We start from the raw sequence: 21,195 nt of genomic DNA, 5'->3' as shown, positions 1-21,195 counted from the left end.
GTCAACAAGGATGTCTTTGCTATGCATCGCACTCGCGCCCTTGCTAGAATTTGTTTAGTGGCAGGCTGGAACACAATTCCCAAGAACGAGCCAGAAATCGGACCGATATGGGAACGGCAAAAAATGATTCCACGCAATTAAAAAAAAAAAAAAAAAATTAATGTTGCGGCGCGACAGTTGCTGCAGTTGAGGCTTGTCGGAGGCTCCTTTTCAAGAACCACACATGGGTAGCTTCATCTTATAGAAATCTAAAATATGTGTTTAACGCGACTGTATTTGATATTTCCGCCCAGTAAAACCCCTCATGTGGCTCTCTTTTTTTTTTTTTTTTTTTTATCATACAGTGGGAACATGTGTTCGAATGTTTCGATTTTTGTCTGAGTATCGACTTGTTTTTCCGGACCAGTGTTGTAGGCGTTACCGAAAAAAAAAAATGTAACGAAATACGTTACTCGTTATTTGCAAATAAATGAAACGCGTTACCGACCTACGTTGCCTCAAAATAAAAGGAACGCGTTACCGTTTCCGATGAAAGGTAACGCACGTTATATTTGCGTTACTTTTTATTGTGAATTCGAACGTTTACGTGTTTTGAGGTTACAGCTGCGCACAAGCGCCATATTTTAAGAAACATTATGTCCGTCCAGAAACTTCACATAATTACCGTATATTTTTTGTTATGGTTCTGATTTTGGAGGTATGCGGGATGAGCGCAAGAATTTATGTAAGTTGTTGCCAAGAAACACGCTGAAAATTGAAGCGCAATTTTTTTTTTTTTTTTATGTATTCGGAAGAGGTAAGAGTAACGTAACTACGTTACCCGCTACTCGAAATAAATAATATGGTTACGTTATAAGTCACTGTTTTGAATAAATGTAACGAGTAAGTTACTACATTACCGAAAAACGTAAGGCGTTACAGGTAATGCCGTTACTAGTAACCGGTTACCTCCAACACTGCGAGTCCGGACGCATGTGTTCTGCGGCCTGCAGCGGCCAGGATTCGGACAGACTCCTTGCAATTAACTGCCTGCAGCAACAGCGGCAGAAAGAGCACGATACCTGTCCACACTCATCGAGCTGCTTCGACGCCATTTTTATGTGTAGCCTAAGCCTTTGTTTAGAGGAGTTGAACGGCGGGCAATAAGGGTTCGCGTGTGCGTCCTACGCCAAACGTGTTCCTTCTGGGCCGGAGAGTTTGGTGGACTGAATGGTGCCTTTTCTCATTTCATTTTTTTTCTTTACATATTACTGTTGTGCTGCGCATATAGGGAGAATTCACTGGCGGCCATAGCTGTGTGCACGACTGCTGAACGCGTGCTGATGGCAAGCTTCCGCAGTCCTTTTGGAGCGTGCATTTAGTACCATAAAGGTTGCCGGTCTTAGCAGGCTATTAATGTGAGCTCGTTTTGAGCATGCGCTCTAAATATCGCCTTCAAATATGGCGATCAGTGAATACCTCCTATAGGGAGTATTCACTGGCGGCCATAGCTGTGCGCGCCACTGCTGAGCGCGTGCTGATGGCGAGCTTCCACAGTTCTTTTGTAACGTGCGTTCCGCACCCTCAAGATTGTCGGTTTAGCAGCCTATTAATGTGGGCTCGTTCAGAGCATGTCCTCAGGACATCACCCACAAATATGGCGCCCAGTGAATACTCCTTATACGTGGCTCCCTCGTGACGTCATTCCGCAGTGCTACTTGTTATTCCTGTGTTTTGCTTGCCTCGGAGTTCCACTTTGATGGCCTAAAATAAAGAGTGAAATAAACAGTTAAGGCAACGGCTCGCGCAGAACACCAGGGCCGACTTGATAGAAACAGCGTCTCAGCTGAGACTGGGCGAAAGAATGCACTGCCAAAGCCAGCGCACGAGCTGAGCGTGACTCAAACCGCGTCTCAAGGCGCTCGTGCGTCCTAGCCTTTGCAGCTGCTTTCTTTCACCCAGGCTCAGCTCATACGCGGTTCTAGCACCTCGCAATCTCAGCTTTTTTTCTTTCTTTTTGCATTGCATAACGACAGAAAAGGAACCCGAAACTTCCGGAAAAAGTTTCACATAATTTTTTTAACGTATTAGGTTTGACAATTTACCGAACATAAATCGCGAATACGCCGTCAACGAAGCCATATTTGCAATTTACGTCCAACAATACCCTCGTTCTTCGAAAAACTGAGCATTTTTCGCATCTTCCGATTTGCGTTCAATTTCCAGTTGCCCCCAAGTGTTGCAGCATTTCTTTTTTCTTTTTACTATTTGGTTTGGTTTTGAGTGTATTTTGTTCGGAAGCTCTTTTTTTCCCCCTTGGGGCGTAAAGAAAGTGAGTGTGTGCATGTGTATGTTTGCGTGTGTTTTTTCTTCTTTTTTTTTTTTGGGGGGGGGGGTTGCATAGACCTTTCTTCGTTGGCGGTATTTATAATGGCGACGATGACGCCTTTGTTTTTCCAAAGTTTCGGCTCGCCGCACATTGTGTACGTGTAGGTCGCGAATCGTAGCATCACAATACTATGTTCACCTTTAAGCTGAGAATGCAGCCAAAGCTATAACGAGCGCAAGCTAACCCATTCACATGGCTCTGAGATATGCATTTCTAGCGCGAGTGCTCGATCTGCGTAAGAACACTTCAAAACAGCGGCCTCGAGCTCTCGTGCTTTTTCCATTGGCTGCAGTCTCAGCTTAAGGATGAACGGAGTATATAGACCCTTTTCTTTGCAAACGCCACCAGGCGGTGCTCAAGTACCTGACGTCCCAGCGAACTTCCGGTTCATGAAAAGGATGAACCAAGTCCACCCTAACACCGCTGCTTGAAACGCCGATGAAACATTTAACCGCCGATTCTCCGGGCGAACGTCGAAAAAACCAAGAAGCGCGAGATCTGTTCATAAATTTTGGATATTCTAGTAAACAAACTTACAGTCGGCGTACAGTCTTCGGATATTACTACTGGACGAGATTGTCACGCGTTGACGCCACAAAGCGGCAAGGCTCGCAACTACCGTACCGTTGGCCGTGCATGAACTATGGTGACGTAACAATTGAAAACGAGCGTGTTGGTTAATAGATACAAAACTTGAAAGTATAAAACAGCGAGGACGAGGACGGGAACAGGACATCTTTCATTTAGCAACAACATAAAATGGTTGTGCCAGTCTATGTTGCCGGAGCGATAGAGAGCTCGCGCTCACGACATTTTGTTTCCGTGCCCCTTTAAGCTGAGACTGCAGCCAATGTCACACGCACGAGAGCTCGAGGTCGCTGCTTCGAAGCGTTTGAGGGTGAAGCGTTTAAGGGTGAACAAAATATAATCCACTTATTTTATATAAAAAAAAAACATTATTCAGGATGATCTAGATGAAGGGGATTGGTCACGTTGATGATGTTGCTGATAATAACAACCTGAGATGAAGAGAGATTGGATACGTCGAAATTTTCTCGAGTGCTCGCATTGCGTGACAAACGTGTAGCATTGTGCGCGGATGGGGCTTGGCCGAACTGGGGCCGGGCGCACTCTCCAATTAAATCCCTAATTGAGACGAATGGGAGAATGCGTTGAGCGCAGCCTGGGGATTTCCAGCGGTGCTCGGCTCAGTCAGCGCTCTCCCTCTCAGTGGCCTGGATTGCAGTTCGGTTGCTCTAGGCACGACCATCGAATACGTCTAAATTGACGATGTGCGCTGGACGGCGAAAAGAAGCGCAATCAACCGAGCCCGGATCATATGGACCCTTACCGTCATCCCTAGGACACTCCATGCTCCCATTCTTTTTTTTTTTTTTAGACCCCACGCAGAATTTAATTCGGGTACGCAAAACTTGGGTATATTTCCTCCCGCTTCACCGATAATTCAGTGGAATGCCTGGAGTACCTGCACGATGATTCGACGTTCTTATCGGCTTGTGTGCAAATCGGATTGGCTGCGGATCAGTAGCCTGACTTTGAAATGACATTCGCTAATACCTTTGGACCGTTGATCGACGCAATTGTCCAGGAAAGATTTTTTTTTTTTTTTTTTTTTGCAGTTACGATTTGTTTTAGGGAAAAGCGTATATCTTAAGGCGTCGATATTATACCTTGTTAGTTGAAATCGGTGCTTATCATCACGTCTCAGTTCTTTTGAGTAGCGAGGTTTTGCCGCATGTGGAAACTTAGGGGCCAGGAGAAGAACTATGACGATATTGAAACCCTATGCGGAGCCCGCATCGGGAGCCAGTTTTTTCTCTGTTCTAGTGAACCGCTCGTCGAATCGGTCACGCCTCCCTTAGAACGGAGCCTGTTGGAATCATTTCAGTGTCATCGATATATGCAACCGAGCAATGATGCCTGCTTTTTGAGAACATGGTAGCAGGATGGCCATTTGTCGATGCACTCTCATGACTGTGTATTCGAACCCGAGTTCAAGTCATGCACGTTCATCAGTAGACACGGGGATAAAACGGGAAATCACAGAGGCAGACCTGATAACAAGTTACGGGGATGGGTGCGTCTGCGTGGCTTCGATTCATCTGGCGGACAAAGAGACCAGTTCTTGCGAACAGCGGCAGGGCAGATTATCGGTTAAGTGGCGATGGCGCAAAGTATTTATACCCATCTTTTTATGAAGAATCAACAGTTGAAGTTAGTGCATTGGGTTGTCATGTTCTAGCCTCTCGTCCGTGTCTAAAACCGCTACCCTGTGCTCAAACTTTTCACATCACCAACTCGCCCGACAAGCAACATTGAGGATTGCTCTTTTTCTTTATGAAACAAAGATGATTTTTTTGCTAAATATTCAGGGTAAAACAGAACAATTGGAACGCGGCAGCGCCGAGCACAGGCCTAGCACCAGCTCGCGGCAAAAGAGGACCAAACACTCGGAACTATACTTTAAACCGTTGCGGCGAAGGACTCTGCTTTTATTTTTCTTTCTGCTTTTCTGTCGCTCTCTCTCTCGCCATCTTTCTCCAGGGAAGGCTTGAGCACGCTCGTTTCACGGATCAGAGCGCCGCTGTATCTCTGAGCACGTGATGTTTTACCCCCGCCGGCAGTAACACAGAGTCTCTCTCGAAGAAGAGGTTCGGCTGGCGCTAGTATCCTATCAGGGGCGAGCGCTGCACCGGCGTTAGGCCTGGCAGTCGGCCTGTCGACTTCCGTGGCTGGAACCTAACCAAATGTGGTCAGGTGGCAGCCATAGAACACATTCTGCGTTAAAAATAATAAAACGAAACGTAGCTAGACACGCAAACTTTTTTTTTTCAATGCTTATGCAGTGACCGGAATTCTGGTGCAAGTTCGTCCAGTATCGTGTTTTAAAAAAAAGAAGCTAATTGTAAAACATGACATTTGTAACGTAGCCACCAATCACCGATGCCAAATTGTCGACTAATAACGCGTTGCTTGCCGAGAAACCATACGATTCAATGCAGCAGGCAGAATAAAGGTTAATATATGGCGACGTTTCACCGCTCTACACTCTATGTTGGAAGCCTGTTTACTAATGTCGATCATAGTCTCGACAGATGTTCGCCCTTTTAGGGATAGACGTCGGAGTGCCGAAACTTAAAGTATTATTAAAGAGCCCCTGAAAAGGAAAAAAAGTTTTTTTAAGCAGTTTGGCTGGGACACACGTGCTCAAAAATATAAATTTTACGCAAAAAAAATTTAGAGCCATATTGATGGCGAGAGATTTATTTGAAATTCTGCGCGCAAAATCCATGACGTCACGGAACGGTCATTCGCTCATCGAGATGGTCATTCGCCCCTTCCACGTCAACGTGAAGGCGAAGCCGATCCACGTCTCCTCCCCCACACGGCCAAAATGCCGAGAGAGAAAACAAGTGGAAAGGAGGTGACTACCGACTAAATCGCGTCTCGCCGTCAATATTGCTCTAAAAAAATTTGATTTTTCGCGTAAAATTAACTTTTTAACACGCGTCTCCCAACCAAACTATTAAATTTTTTTTTTTTTTTTACTTTTAAAGAATTTTTTAGAAGCACCGCGGGTTAGATGGCAGGAATCCCATGAGACCTCCATCTCGGTCGGGAGCTTAGAGCGCATAACAAACCGCTCACTGGTGACCTCTATCTGTATTGTGCTTTGCCTCGGCTCAGTTATCGACCCGGAGGGTTTTCTCGTCACTAATACCGGAGGCAATTATCACCTATTGTTTGACCGATGATCGCGGCGCCGGGCGGATCCAATACCGCCGGAAAGACCAGGCCTTTCCTCCCAAACGTTATCACTAGTGGATCGAGGCGGCGCCGCCTCGCTCGCGTCAACATCGCCGCCAGCGTGCGTCGTGCAGCGTCTAAAGGCTCTGTTATACGGAGGGAAAGCCGTCTGCTCTTTCGCGCAGGCCGGTGGCGTGACGTCACCTCGCCGCGCTCTGATTGGAGGATGGCTCCGGGCGGGAGCTCGGGGGTAAACAAAGCGGTGTCGTCTCTTCTCCGCAGCCATTGGGAAAGGCCTTTTCTGTGGCTCTCAGAAATCCACTGCTACTGCTTGAACGAGGACGCGGCATACGGAAAAAAGAGACCGGAAATACCTCGAAATGTACGTTACTTCGTTTGACGCGAAAGAATTTACCCTGGGAGCATACGAAGCACCAATATGGGTCCCGGTCTCCGGCGGTCGGATGTTGATGTGAGTCCCCCCAACGTCAGCACGGTGATGTGCGACGCGAGTGAGCCTTTCTACTTTTTGGCGGAGACCCTTTTTCGCCAGCAAGTGACTCGGTGTCTCCGTGAAGCATCGAAGTGTAGCTACAGCCCTCTTCGGCGAGCTGAACGGGCTGCCGAGCTTTCGAAGGCCGATCTCCCGCAGCGCTGACACCCGGAGAACCGCGCCATGGCGCTCGCTAAGGTGAGTTACGTCGTCTCTGTACACTTCGCATCATTCACAAACAGTTCAGTTGCACGTGAAAGGAGTATAGCAAAGTAAAACGGAATGTTACGGAAAAGCAGCGGATTAGGCGATCGGTGTGGTACGACCGAGCCGAGTGCGCAGTCGTCTGTTTTTATTCTTTCCCCCCAGCGACAGATGGGAGGCAATCTCTTGATCGAATGACGTTTTAGCGAACGCCCAGGTTTCATCGAATGACAGTTTAGCGAAAAGTCGGACGCCGCGAAGCGGCGTTTTCGGGTGGGCCAAATGAGTTCACATTTTTGTTATGATCCGCCGCAGACTATCGCCGCGAAGCGGCGAAAGCGCAGCGCGGCGGATGGATTAACGCGCGCCCCTGTTATTCGCTAAAACGTCCATTCGCTCAAATGTCGCTGTTCGCTAAAATGTCATTCGCTCATGTGACATGGACCCGTGTTCCATCAGTCGCGCGCCGCTAATTTGTTTCACCATAAAGCGCCAGTGAGGCAAACGCTGCGGGGACGAGTAGCATGTTTTCGTACCTGCCTACTGGTTTTCTTAGGTCCGTTAATCTGCAAGTGCTTGTGTTCCCCCTACCCCATCATTCCAACAGAATCCACCGGCTGCCGGGCTCGGAGGACATGTTGCAGGCCCCGTGTAATGCCTTCGGCGCCTGTGCGACTTCCAGGGGGTCTGCGTTTCACGGCCCCGTTACCAGCTGGGAAGTTCTCCATAGAGGTAAGATTATGAAGAAACCACTCTATGCACTCAGAGGTAGCTTTCAGAAGTTGTGGACGCCAAATACAAATGCTGATATCTTTAGTAAAAAAAAAAATTCATATTACTTGCTTTATGACTTATACATCTCTATTTTGCAAGCCACATATGGCAGGGAAGTGTCGCATTATCTCAACTTGGTTGCTCAAGGCACTGAAAAGCTACCTGTTGCAGACGACTGTACCGTTGTCATTTATTATATGTTATTCCTTGGCACCGGGGGATTGGTGGCCGAGGGGGCTTCCACGCACCAGCTCGGAGAATGTGGAGTGAAAGCTCGCGCTGCAGGACCCAGGATTGTGTGTTCAAGCCCCACATTTGCCCGTTTCGATCTGGATGAGCATTGTACCGGCGTGCGGTCGTGTATCACTACTACGTGATGCACGTTAAGGGCCCCAGGCTAGCGGTCATCTACAGCTGGGAGAGTCATCGCCCGTCGAGGCAGATTGAGTTTGAGACTGTATAAATATACACACAACCCGATTCCTCGGCACGCTGCTGGTATTGCTTTGCTGATGTTTGGACGTTTTTTTTTTTTTGTCGTTGAAATGACTACTGTGGTGCTTGGGTGAAATAACCTGGTCAATTACCTCCTCGGCCGTAGTGCGTCGTTCACTTGTTACTCTCTTCTCTTCTGGTTAATGTGGCTCAGATAACAGTCATGAAGTCAGCCCGGTTGAAGTTCTCTCGACGCCACATTCTCACATCTCTGGCCAATCATCCTGCTTTCGCGCAAAACTCACACACCTTGTCTTCTTCGATACTCCCGAATGCGCCTCGGTCGCCCGCTCCGCCGCTAATTTCAGTCCCGTGCCCACTGTTTTATGACAACCTCCTTGACATGACAAATCTAGCTTCTGTATCTGGCCATCAATATGGGATAGTGCTCAATTTGTAAACTTGATGTTTCAAAGTAACAGGTCGAGCTTCCTCCAGCATCTACCAGCAACCAAGCAATGACAAAAACCAAAGCTTTAACTTCCAAGACTAAAAACCCAGGACTATGAGAACACGCTGGCCAACCCTGCTGAGGACAAGCCAGGATGAGGACAAGCCAGGAGTGGGACAAGCATGTAATCTCATTATATGGAGAGGTGTCCTCGAAGTTCCCAGCTTTAAAATTGTGGTAGTGTTTGAGTTGGTTTAAGTTCGAGTCTCAAAAGAGCCAATAATGCAATGTAATTTATTTTGATTTGCATCCCTTGGATTCTGGCAGGTGTTCGGTACGAAGGGAATGGAATAGACATGTTCATTTATGCATTCTGTTGCTTCAAAATAGGCTTTCACTGATTTTAAGTTGGTAATGGCATGGGAGGACAAATACGCTGCTCAGGGTGTAACCGGATCGTTTGACTACTGGGACGACTCTTTTACAGGGGACGACATCCTGTCCAGCACCAGCTTCACCGTCTGGGACCAAGTGCATGAGGGGGTCGCACTGCAAGCACATGAAAGGAGGGCACTGCGACTTTGAGGTCAAGCTTGTACATCTACCATTACAGAGTCCTAAATGGATGCCAATTGCTACTGATGACCTTATGAAGGTGAAACGTCCCTGGATCTAAAGGGAAAATCTGATTGAAGGCGAGCTGGCTTGCTCTTTATGTTTATACAGCCTTGATGGAGATGCGCCGAAGGCGAGCTGAAGTTGTTTCTGACTTTATTCTCTTACGACTTGAAAGTAATCTGCCTACTTCATGAACTTTGAAGATGCAAAATTTGTTTCCGTAACTGTCCCACTTCAACGTAATGTGCACATTGAAACCTATTCCTTTTCTTTTTCTGTTTTTTGGCGATAAAAAAAAGCCAACGAATCTCCCTCTTCCTTTTCGCAATGGGGAGGTGTGGAAGATTGATTGGATATTTTATATACGCAACCAGTTTCATAAGTGAATGAAGATAAAAGCAGAATACATGTTCACAGATTATTTGTGAATCCTTAGACTTGGTGAAGTGAGTAGTTTATGTTCGAGTCATGTAATTATAAAGTCAAAACCAGCTTTAGTGCATTTTTAAGAAGCCTTTTAGACCTGAGAGTTCTGCTTTGACTCGGCAATACACAACTCACCTTTGTTATTCCTATAGCACAGCCGAAACTATAAACACGAGCATGTTGCCTGACCAATGCTTGAACTGCCGTGAAATCGACGAAGTCCCTATCCTTCGAGAACAAGTGCCAACGGGGATAGTCGAAAGACCAGGGTATTTATTGCACACGCATACTTGATTTCAAGCTTGTAGATTGAAGTAATTGTTTATTGAATCCATTCTTAAACCTGTTTGAGATTGTATTGGTTCATATTCACAGTATATTTATTTTTCATTTCAGCAAGGAATAATTTAGAGACAGATGTTGGTGTTCAGGCGTGATGCTTTTATTTTCGTAACATGCAAGAGTGCAAAAAATTAGACTTGGCTTTGTAAGCTGATTTTTTTATGTATTCTTCCAAACAGCATAGCAAGCAATAAAATAAGGGCTACAGCTGCAAAAGTGGCTACACCTGGCATCTCATTTGTTTTATAGCGTGTACAGGTGAGACACTATACTCCGTTTCACGGTCACTTGGCAAACATTGCGACCCAATAAGAGCATCGGAGCCAGGCACATGACAACACTCCACGGTCGAGTCCTCGTTATCGCCACAGCAAGAGCGTCATTTGCAACAAAACATAGTTCTAGGTTTTTTTTTTTTTTTCTCTTCTTCTTTTAGTAGTGTTGCTGTCGGATTCTTCGGACCGCAACACTGCACGACACTGAAGAAAGACTAAGACATATGTTACTTATTAACGACACTTAATATAGATCAACACTTTTGAGAAAAACATGGCTTGTGATCGACGTTCAAACAATCGTAGCCGTGAATCGACCACTTCCGCTCAAAACATCGCCCTAGCATTAGCACCCGCCACAGATTCATGGGCAAATTGAGCATGTGGTTGCCTCATAAAAGTGTTACTGAAAACCTCGCTACTCTAGCGGACGGCAATGTTGCTGCAGTGGACGTCCATCCGAATTCGTTGGGTTTCTGAGCATACGACAGCCGGTTCTGGTGGGTGGTCCTTGCATTTGGCGCGGTGACACGGGCGCTCCTGTGACATGCTGCCATGTGCCTCGCTCCGACGTTCTTACTGGGTCGCAGGAGCCTCCACAGTTCACCAAGCTATCGTGAAACAGAGTGTAGACTAAGTTGTCTGCTAATGAAAGTAGCGTTGCCAGCATCATGTATTATGTATGAAACAGTGTATACTTCGAGAAAACAAATAAAGCCATTCATCCTTTCCACTGATTGTTTTGGTTCATTAGTAAAACTTGGTTCAGTGAACTTTACATTTCAGCATTAGCATGGACACAACAGGTAAGGTCAATTACAAGTGCTTTAGAGCAGTCCAAACAGTTTCCAAGTGTCTCATGCAAAGCAGCTGACATGGTATTACCCCCAGGAAAGAGACGAGACCTCCTTGATGAATTTACTTCAGCCGCAAGGCACACCAAACTGAATATTGGCGTTTCTAGGAAATTGGGATCAACCAAACAATTCCATGGAAAGGTACACCACCAACAGCTTTGGTGTGAGGGTGAGCCCTATCAGCAGCGACGATACTGAAGCCTCGCAAGCCACCATCACTAACACATGCGAGTAGTCACTCAGTGCCTGGCATACTTGGGCATTGATGCAACAAGGAAAGATTATCAATGAGTGGACTAGGAATGTGGATCCAAATGGGACTTTCTTCACAATCGCTGTATGACCACCATCTGTTGGAGTGTTTCTGGATGTCAACAGCCCATCTGGGACCTAGAAATGACAAATGATGTTAGAAAGTTTGTCACTTACACACTCAGCCCCAGTCTGCTGAGCGAACAAAACAAAAATATGTACATGTTAGCCAGTGTTTACTCCCGTGTCAATTCCATGGGGCGCTCATTAGCTAGGCTTGGATAGTGCACGATATCCGAATTTTCATCTTGGTATGGGAACGAAAAAGGAGACAAGCGACACACAAAAACACGTCAGACACTGACAGCGTCGATGTGGTTCGAAGATACACTGCGCAACACATTTTGCAGAAAGGCGGCATCGGTACTTCGTTGGCAATTCACTCATACTGGGTAATGTGAAACGGCAAATTTGTACTGTCCGAGTTGGTTCACTGTATTACACGTAACAGCCATTCCAACTGCATTCCTGAAAGAAAAAAAAACAAAAAAAAACGATCGCGTTTTTGTGGTAAGTTTTGAGCTCTGTGCTTTTCTACAGCGCCATGATTACAACCGTAGACTGAAACTACTGTACCAAATACGATGTATGACTATACTGCGTCTCATCTAAGTGCGAACGAAGAGAAAATTACAAACGCGAGAACGCACTGCAAGATCGCACATGGCAGCTATGATCAAAGCTCGGGACTCGCCCATGTAGATTTAACTTCGATCGCATTTAAAATGAAACGGAACATAGTTTATACGGCCTCCGTGCAGTTTCGAGTCGAAATTCCTAAATATCACCTGCGAAAATGGGCTTCGGAGGATCGCGAAAACACCACATTCTCGGCTGTTTTTCGATTAATAGCGCCTATCGACTCCGCCACACAAGATTTCTAAAGACCTGCTAGAAGGCAAAATCTGTTGTGTTCGTAAAGGAAGCACAAGATAAAAAGCAACTTACCGGTACAATCGGGCGGCGGTCTCGTAGTGACCGGCGCAACCGGCGTTTCAATCGCGAGGCTAGGCAAGCGCCTTCTTTTGATGCTCTTCGTCGTCTTCATCTTGGAATCTTCGAAATGCTTCTAGCAGACGACGGAGGAATCGTAAGGGGCACAAAGCTGCTCGATCTTGTGGACTCGGCAAATTTAAACCGGGCTACAATAAACAAAAGACTCGCGGTCGCCGCTACAGCACGGCCGCCATGGCCGACGCCGATGTTTGTTTACCCCCCGGCCTCCCCGACATGTGCGAGGGCGGAGCTTAGCCGGAATCGTCATCAACCTCCTCTCCCGCCTTCGCGCCTCCTTTCTCATGCGCAGAAGACGAAAATGAGCCCACTTGCGAGGCGTATACTCCGACGTAACGCGCGCGCAGGCGAACGCTGGCCGAAGTCGGCTACGTCACGTCAGTCACGCCGCGCGCGTCAAAAATTCGGCCCTGGCGACTCCCGCGGCTGCGCGTCGGTGGGCCGCCGGCGTGGCGCATGCGCAGAATCTGACTACGAGGGCACGTTTCCTGCGAGAGTGCGCCACTTCCGGTTCCTTTTCGTTTCGAATAGCAGACGAGAATGCTCGCGCTTCTTGAGCGCCAAGTTCGAGCGATGGCGTGGACGTACCTTGCTCGACGAAAACTCGCGCTTGCACTGTTGGTGCACCACCTGCGCCGCAAGCGTAGGCGATCAATGTACATACGGTACATCTCCGAGAAGCGTACGGTCTACGGTACTCAAGCTTCCTCGTGTCGTAGACACACGGGTGAGGACGAATTCCTTCGATGAGCTTCTCGACGACCGAGTCCGATTCTTCAAACATGACGCCACACGGAGTGGTGCTCCTGTCGTCTGCTATTGCTCGCATTCGCCGCACTTCCCGCGCGACGCCTGCCGGGAGCCAGCGCGTGATGCATCCTGGTCCGGCGTCGCCGGCGCGTCCGGCGCGGAATACGGCATGCTCCATTTTGGCGTCGAGACGGTCAGGCTGCGTCGAACGCCGCCGGTCGCGTCGGTTACGCCACGACGCCGGAGTATAGAGCGTCGGGTTTTCGCCGACGCGACGTCGCTGTGACGCGCTCGCACGCGCGCACGCGTTACGTCGGAGTATAACAGAGCCTTAACAGCGAACGCCACGCTAGCACGCGTCGACGCCAAGACGGACCGGTGTCCCGTCGAGCTTTGGTGTGTTTGCCGCTTGGGGCGGGGCCACTAAAGATGACGTCACGCGCGGGCCTTCTCTTCCGCGTAATACTGGCGTATCTGCACCCCACCCCCCGTGATGCCGCGCGGCGTCCAGCTCGTCCTGAGAGCACGGCGCGTGGTCTGGCGACGCGCCCGCGGTACGTTCTCCCGGACGGCGCAGCGACGGTCCAATTAAGCGCGCCGGCGAACTAATTGAACGGGCAGACCGCGACCAGCTGCCGATCCCAACGGGCAGAAGATCGGACGGCACACACCGCAGCTGCGGGGGCGATCTTGGCGCGGGAATGGAACGGATTCGCCGATCTCAGCGGCCTTCTGAGCGCCTGTAATCGATACCGGGGTCCTGACTCCAGCTGCGACCTGGGCGGGCCTTCCTTCCTTTCGCTGGCCGACGCGTCCGGAGGCCGTTAGGGGTGCACGGCGGGGCGGCCCGAGGCGGGGCTGAGATAAGACCGGTCGCCAAGTCTCTGTCGATAAGTAGAACTCGTTGCTCGAGCGAGTGCACAGTAACGATGCACTCTGCGCAACACTGTTAGGGCGACAGTGACACCCTTAAGGCGCACCTATTAGCCTTTACATAAGATTCGGGCCAAAAAATACAACTTAAAAACAATACAAGAGATCAGAATACAAAATAAAGAAAAAGCTCAAAGTTAGGTTAGATGATTCCAGAGTTGTGATAATGTTATCACGAAGGGAAGTCCATTGAGAAATAAATAATTGAAGAGGTGGAAATTTAAAGAGGTTTGTTCCTAAAAAAACCAATTGAGGTTTTTTTTTTTTTTTTTTTTTTTTGGAATTGTAAGTGCGTGGGAGTTTTCGTTAGACAACGTACTGGTAGGCATCGATCATTACAGCTCAAATTAGTGTCCCGAACGAAGTCTTTTTGCTCGGAATGTGTTTTTGGCCGGTATTTAATTTTAAGAAAACAAACCACGGAACACTGGCGATCGCTCATTCACGCTAACAGTGTCGCGACATATTTATATTTGTATAACTCGTTCGCGAGCCCCAGAAGAAACGTCTCTGGTTACTTATCCATTTGCGGATTTATATGAATGAATGAATGAGGCGAAGTTTCTCGCGAACGCTGATGCAAGGGCTGAAAGAAACAAATGAACGGAGCACGGATGACAGTGTTTCTCGACGAATTGGAGCGAGGACAAGGAAAGGACAGGCAAGGACGTTTTGTCCTGTCTTCCTTCTCTGTGTCGCTTTCTTTTTATTCCTGTGACAGTCTCTCGTCGCGAGGAACAGTGTCGTCGACCGGGAGTCGGCAGCCCACTTGTCCGCGCTCGCTCGAAGGCAGGTATAGGGTAAAGTGGAAGCCGCTTCCACCTTTCTTCCCCCTTGGCAGAGTGAACGCTGGAGAGGACCTCCTTTGCAGCGTTCGCTCTGCTAAAGTGGACTATAGAAGACGAGGTCTTCACCCCACCTCACGTCATCACTAGTGAATCCACGCAGCATCGCCTACCTAATGTCAGCGTCGTCACCAGCGCGTCTCGCAGCGCCTCGCGACGAAGAGACGGACGCGTCTGCCCCTTTGCGGCTTCCCTCGTGGAGCTTGAGCGTGCTCGCCGCTCGGGCCGGGTCGAGGATCCACCGACGATGGCGCAATGCACGGGCCTTGTCTTCTAGGTGGGACTGCTCGAAGGCGTCCGCCCCGCGGCCGACTAATTGGTGCGCTGACCGTAATCGCCGACGACGACGAGTGCGGAACCTCGGCGATGACCGCGGCGGGCGAGATCCAGGGAGCGTGCGAATTGACCCCGGGGGCCGGACTTAATCTCGCCAGACAATCAAGATGGCCGGGGAAGGGAGGAAAAGAAACTCGAGACCGCGAAATCTCGCGTAATGAATTTCTCTTCCCCCGCTGAGTCGCTTTCTCTCCCGTGTAGGGAGCGGCAGTGAGGCCTTCCGCTCTACGCTGCTGGAGGTTCAGTTCTTAACTACCTTCTTCTTCCTACATCCGATGACGAGGAAATGAGAGTTCTTGTTTTACTCATATTTTTTGTTGTTGTCGCGTGATAATCACAGGTGAAACGACGGCATTAAGTGTTTTACGAAGTAAACAAGTAAGAAGAAAAAAAAGAGAAACAAGAAACGAATAATGGAGACGACAGTTAATTAGAATATATATATATATATATATATATATATATATATATATATATATTCCTTCGTCTTCCTGACGAAGGCCGGACTCCGGCCGAAACGTCGAAGATTAAATCGTCGGTTGTTGCTGTTTTTCACAAAGGGTTTTTTTCTTCTCAGTTTTATATATATATATATATATATTGGGACGGGGTAATGATTGGATATCATCATCAGCCCCAAATATTCCCAAAAGATCAGAGTGATCTTTTTATTTTTATTTTTTTATTTTTCTTTTTGACACGATTCAGTGAAATAGATTGACATTTACTTCCCGAAGACTAAAGAAACGTTTTTATGTGTTCATCTGGTGACGCGAAGTGCTTTTGTACACCACGTGAGAAACGCGAGTTGGCTACTGCTCCCTTCAGTCGTCAAGGCAAAGCGGCGGCGGCTAGCGGCGCGGCAGCTCGCCGCTCGCCGTTTGCCGGACGCGCAGAAGCCTGGTTCTGGAGAACGGCGAGATTTCTTTGCCCACCGGCAGATCCGTTGATGCGCGATTTCTGCCGCACTACGTAACAAAATGGGGCCCAAGTGGCGTATCCTCCAGTGGGGAGGCTTATGGAGCTCCAGATTTAGCCGACCCTATAACATACATACGTATGAGGGAATCCAGTATTTACTCTATGTGCTGGGCCTCTCCCTCGGGGTGGGTTCAGTCTTCCAGCTTGCTTCGGTCTTGTCTCGCTTGAGATCTCACGTATCTTGTCGAAAGTCTTCTGGGCCCTTGTAGTTCCAGAGCACATCTGTCATCGTCAGTAAAGCCCCCGCGGTGAATGCCTTGCACACAGAATCAATGTTCTCCTGTACGTCTCTTTTTTTTTTCTTTTTTTTTGACAAAAAGCTGCATTTTTCGTTAGTGTGAGGCTGTCCTAGTTCTGATCCTTCATAGTCGCGCAGTCTCCCACCTCTTGTATCCTTGTGGGATTGGGTCTTCTCCTTTGAGTAAAAGACACTTTGGGTAAAGTTTCCTTTCTTCATTGGCCGATACGACAGACGATAAAAGCGGTGATTACCGGTGAAAACATCTCACGAGAAAATAAGTTCAAGTTTAAAGGTGGAGGGTTTTGTGTCGACAAATACTAAAGCCTTAGCTGGGAAAAAGGTTTCCAGAATACAATGTCTTTGCTCTTTTTCTTTTTCTTTTTTTTTTTTTTGGGGGGGGGGGGGGGGGCGGGGGGATTTAGTCGTTTTTTTTTTATTTGGACATGATGTTTATCGGTGATTTTCGGTGATTTTCGGTTTTAACCTATGTTTTATATTTGATACCGACGCATGTTTATGGGTGCACGCTTTCCGACAAAAACCGTCAACGGTCTTAGTTGCAAACGTAGTTAGACATCCCCTGCTCTTGTTGCGGAATAAATTGGTGCGTTTTTGTGCTCAGGGCCACAATTACAGAGCGCACACGCGCATTAGTTGGCGTGGTAGCGATTCCAGGCAGGCTATTGTGTGCGAGGAAAACGGACCGCAACCTCCAACTCGGACGCCGGAATGAGCGCAAGGAGCGAGAGAGAAAGACACACAGCGGCCAACACCAGGGGCTGTTGCATACACGCACCTTGCAAAAGAAAGAGAGAGCGAAAGGAGAGCCCGTTGGGGCTACTCCCGCCTGGGGTAGCCGCGGTCACGCATGCTTCTGCAAAAGACACCCTGCACACGCTGTCTGAGACGCGTTTCTCCCTTCAGTCCTGTCACAATTGGTCGTAGAAAAACTCTCTGCAGACATGTTGGAAGCATGTACGAAGCCTTCGAACATGTCTGGGGCATGTCGCCAGATGATCATCGCACATATGTCCGCTGCCACGCCGTGTATTTTGTATGATTTATGAGGAGTGTGCCTTCGGCGTTAGGGTGACGCCACTCTTCGGAGTATAGCGCACCCGACGCCGACAGCGCGCAATCGAGGGAACAAAGAATTTAAGAAATAGCAAGAACCAAAATATACCGTCGCATCGGTTCAGGCTAAGAGCTTCAGCCGAGAGACGCTCTTTAAATCAATCTACAGCAAAAAAAAAAAAAAAAAAAAAGCAGTTTATTTACTTTACGTGAAGATGGAGGACCACGATAACTATTCGACATCTATACGATTTACACACGATTGCTATGAAGACACGTACGCACACAACTTCGTTGTTTAATTGTCTTTATTTAATTCTTAGTGACTAAAGTTATATTGCCTTATGGTCACTATGGTAAAGCGCCATTGGTTGTATTTTGACTTGGGATGCGTTCTTGCTATGACTTAGATAACGATACCCAAAGCCCCGCCGATGTCTTCGCGCGTGCCTTGTATCGTTGTTATCGAGTATCGTTATCGGAGGTACCGGGAATAGCGTACGCACCTTCTCTCTCATTTTGCCTCAGCGAAAAGCGCCTTCGAGTCAAGCCTCATTTTTTGCCTAGTCATTCTGTGGGTGCGCATCCGCCGATGGCAGTGATCGGGTCACCACGTGCTCTGCGCACAAGTACGCACGTTTTCTTCTTTCCTTTTATATGGTGTACACGGACAGTGCCGCTCCCGTAGCGCGAAATGCACGTCAACGCGTCGGGCTGGAACTAAGCACCGAGCAGCTACGGGAATTTCCTTCCGAAACGCAAAAAGCCGCAGTAAAACACAGCTCATACATCATAGAACAAACACGGCATTCGCTGATGACATCATGTCATAATTATGTGCGGGCACGGCTCATGCATGTTCGAACGTGTTTGCAGACAGTTTTTATATGACCAACGTGACATGACTGTCATAGAAGGAAGAAACACGCTCCATAGAGTATCAGAGAGTTTCTGCAGACTGTCTTTAGTACGCTATAGCAGTGTGAGCGCGGCCAAAGGTGCTTTAGACAACGAGTGCCGGCCCACTGCGTCGACGACACCCGCGCTCGGCGGACAGCCCGGGACGACGTTCGCTCGCTGCTTTCGTTCCCGCGAAAGCGCCACGTGACCGACCGGCCCGCTCCGTCCCTGACCGCTGCTCGTGGCATTCCCGAGCTCGCGGCCAACGTACGGTACGCGGTGGCCGCGCTACCGGCAGGACCGGTGGCGAGGGTCCGCGGATGCAAGAGCGGGTTGTCCGACACCCGCGGATGCCTTCTCCTGGCAGCACGGCAACCCAATAACATCGAGAAGACAGGTCCTGCGCCTTTCTCCCTCAAACGTCATCACTGGTGGATCCACGCAGCGCCGCCTAACTAGCGTCAGCGTCGCAGCCAGCGCGTCGTGCAGCGTCTCACAACGACTGCGACGCTAGAAAGCGGCCACGCCAAGACGGACGCGTGCGCCACTTTACGGCGTCTCTCGTCGATCTTCGGAATGTTTGCCGTTTGGGGCGGGTCTGGGAGCCACTAAGGATGACGTCATGTGCAGGCCTTCCAGGCGGTATCGTCCTGGCCGGTAACGCGCGGCAGCCCCGCCGTCGGGTGTGGGTGCTGCTCGGAGCGGGTCAGAGTGGCCAAACTTCCGCGTTGCCCTCCCTCTTGTGCCTCGCTTTTCCGACGCTTTTGGTTTCCGCCGTCCTGCCCACTCGCCTGCCTCGCGCGGAAGCTGCCACCCTTTCTCGCCGACGGAGCGGTGGCGCTTTGTACGCGGGATCGGAATAGAACGGTGCTGACCCTGAACTTGACCGTTTGGGAATATAGTTTTTTTTTTCCTACCGGTTTGAGCAAGGAAAAAAGCGTTTAACGAAGATATCATATGTTGCTTATTTTCGCAACAGAGGGGTGACTGCGTCATTTCCTGGAGACGAAAACGAGCGACGTCCTTTAGTTGCTTTTTAAGCGAGCAAGGTGTAACGGTGTTTAGTTATTTTTTTAAGAGGAACGTTTACAACACTAACTTATCCTCGCCGCAACCCGGTCTGTGTTTGCGCCACTGTCTAGAAGAGACAGAAGGACAAACGCGGACACGCGGCGTTCACGAAGTGTTGGGCAGGAGACGATTGGGCTTAGAGCTCCGCAGGTCAACCTAATCCGATTGCTCCTAATAGTTTGCCTCTCATTGATCGGAGAACAATACAAATCAACTATATGTTTCTTCGGCCAGCTTACCAGCAATTTGTCTGGAGTTTTGCACAGCACCTTCATTGCCTGGCTTCACCTCGTCGGCTAGCTCTGAGGGCAAAGTAACGCATTCCGTACGTGAGTCGCTAACAAGTAACGTGGTTGGTTACTTTTTATGAAAGTGGACACGTCTGACTGGAAGAAACAGCGTGGACGGATGGAAGCGTCGAGGGATACTTGAAGGACGTCGAATACACATATGTTGCTCGCTAGGGAGCGTACTTCTACCCTGACATATGCCACAGAATCGGGCCGCGGTCAACCCGTCGGTGCCCTCGATGGCCCTCCCTTTTAACTCTCATCGAGATTTCATAAGGATATTTATGGCGTCATCGAGTTCTCTGATGTGTTCTTTTAATATCTCTTCGATCAGAAATTAAAACAGAAAGCAGCTGTTTCTAACGCGTTGGACGAGTGCAGTGGACGACACAGGCAGCTAGCTTCAGGTCCACCCACTAATCCTTCCAATGAGAGCTCAGCGTCCCGATGTCCCTCTCGTCGCCTCCTCTCCCCCAATTTCTGGGCGCATTGTCGTACCCCGAGGGGCCGGCATTCTCCCCTCAGAAGTGGTCGCCGTTGCTCCAGTCCCAACCCAAGCGTTTCACAGATACGCGACAGTTAAAATGTTAATGAGTCACGGGCACAAAATACGCCAATGCGCCACTCGAAAATGCCCGCACAAATAAGCGAGCAGAAAACTGACACAGAAGTCAAATTCGGAGTTTTTTTTACGTGTCGAACCAACGAAGGGCATCTGCCGCGTCCAAGCGGGGGACTGAGGATTGTTTTCGGCCACCTCGGGATTTTATGGCGTGTAGCCGAAATCTGCGTTACACGGCGGCTTCTGGCCAATAAGCCTCCGTCCTATTGAGGGCACCTCGGCCGGCACTCGAGCCAGCCACGAACGCCTTGTCTCGGAGCTACTGAGGCGGCTAGAAAATTATCGCCATGTTTAAAACCCCAGACTGATGTGAGGAAAAAAAAAAAGGAACTTTGAAGTAGAAGAAAAAGTCTCGGGAGAAGACTTCTCAAATTGAAACCTCTTCTCCTGTGACTTTTTCTTCGAGTTCAAAGTTTCCTTCTTTTTTTTTTCCTCACCATAGTCTCGGTGTTTAAACATCATGACTAACTCTCACCAGCTCGCCTGCACACTCACTGTTTTTTTTTTTTCTTTCATTAATAGAAAAGTGTACCGATCAAGAGTATAATTTTGAAGTTATTTCACTTGGAGGTTTTGTAAGGCACACGATCGGGATTCACTCATTGGCACGCAAGTTCTTCTGCTTTTTGAGCGAGAGATTCGCCCCTCCTTACGGTTGTCCAGTCAATAAGAAACCAGCCATTCGGGAGAGGATGTCCCCACACAGGCCGGCATTTTTTTCCCCTTATTAAAGTTATATGTTTCTGCGAATACTTCCAAAAATTTAAAGCCACATTAGGCTGGTTGAAAAAAGAAATTATATTTTCGGGAACAAA

At 48.6% G+C, this 21,195-nt stretch overlaps 1 protein-coding gene and 1 long non-coding RNA gene across 2 annotated transcripts in view; both read left to right on the top strand.

Moving 5' to 3' along the window:
• The window catches only part of LOC8040070 (lysosomal alpha-mannosidase), a 240,643-nt gene that overhangs the window by 55,961 nt on the left and 163,487 nt on the right, over positions 1 to 21,195 (top strand). The gene's annotated exons all lie outside the window — the stretch shown is intronic.
• LOC121837019 lies at positions 6,432 to 10,887 on the top strand. The gene is made up of 2 exons (XR_006078058.1): positions 6,432 to 7,565; positions 8,981 to 10,887. It is a non-coding gene; the product is annotated as an uncharacterized LOC121837019 (long non-coding RNA).

Source organism: Ixodes scapularis, unplaced genomic scaffold (genome assembly GCF_016920785.2).
Source record: "Ixodes scapularis isolate PalLabHiFi unplaced genomic scaffold, ASM1692078v2 PGA_scaffold3__209_contigs__length_174095766, whole genome shotgun sequence".
Classification (NCBI taxonomy): Eukaryota; Metazoa; Arthropoda; class Arachnida; order Ixodida; family Ixodidae; genus Ixodes; species Ixodes scapularis.
This window is presented reverse-complemented; position numbering and strand designations above follow the sequence as displayed.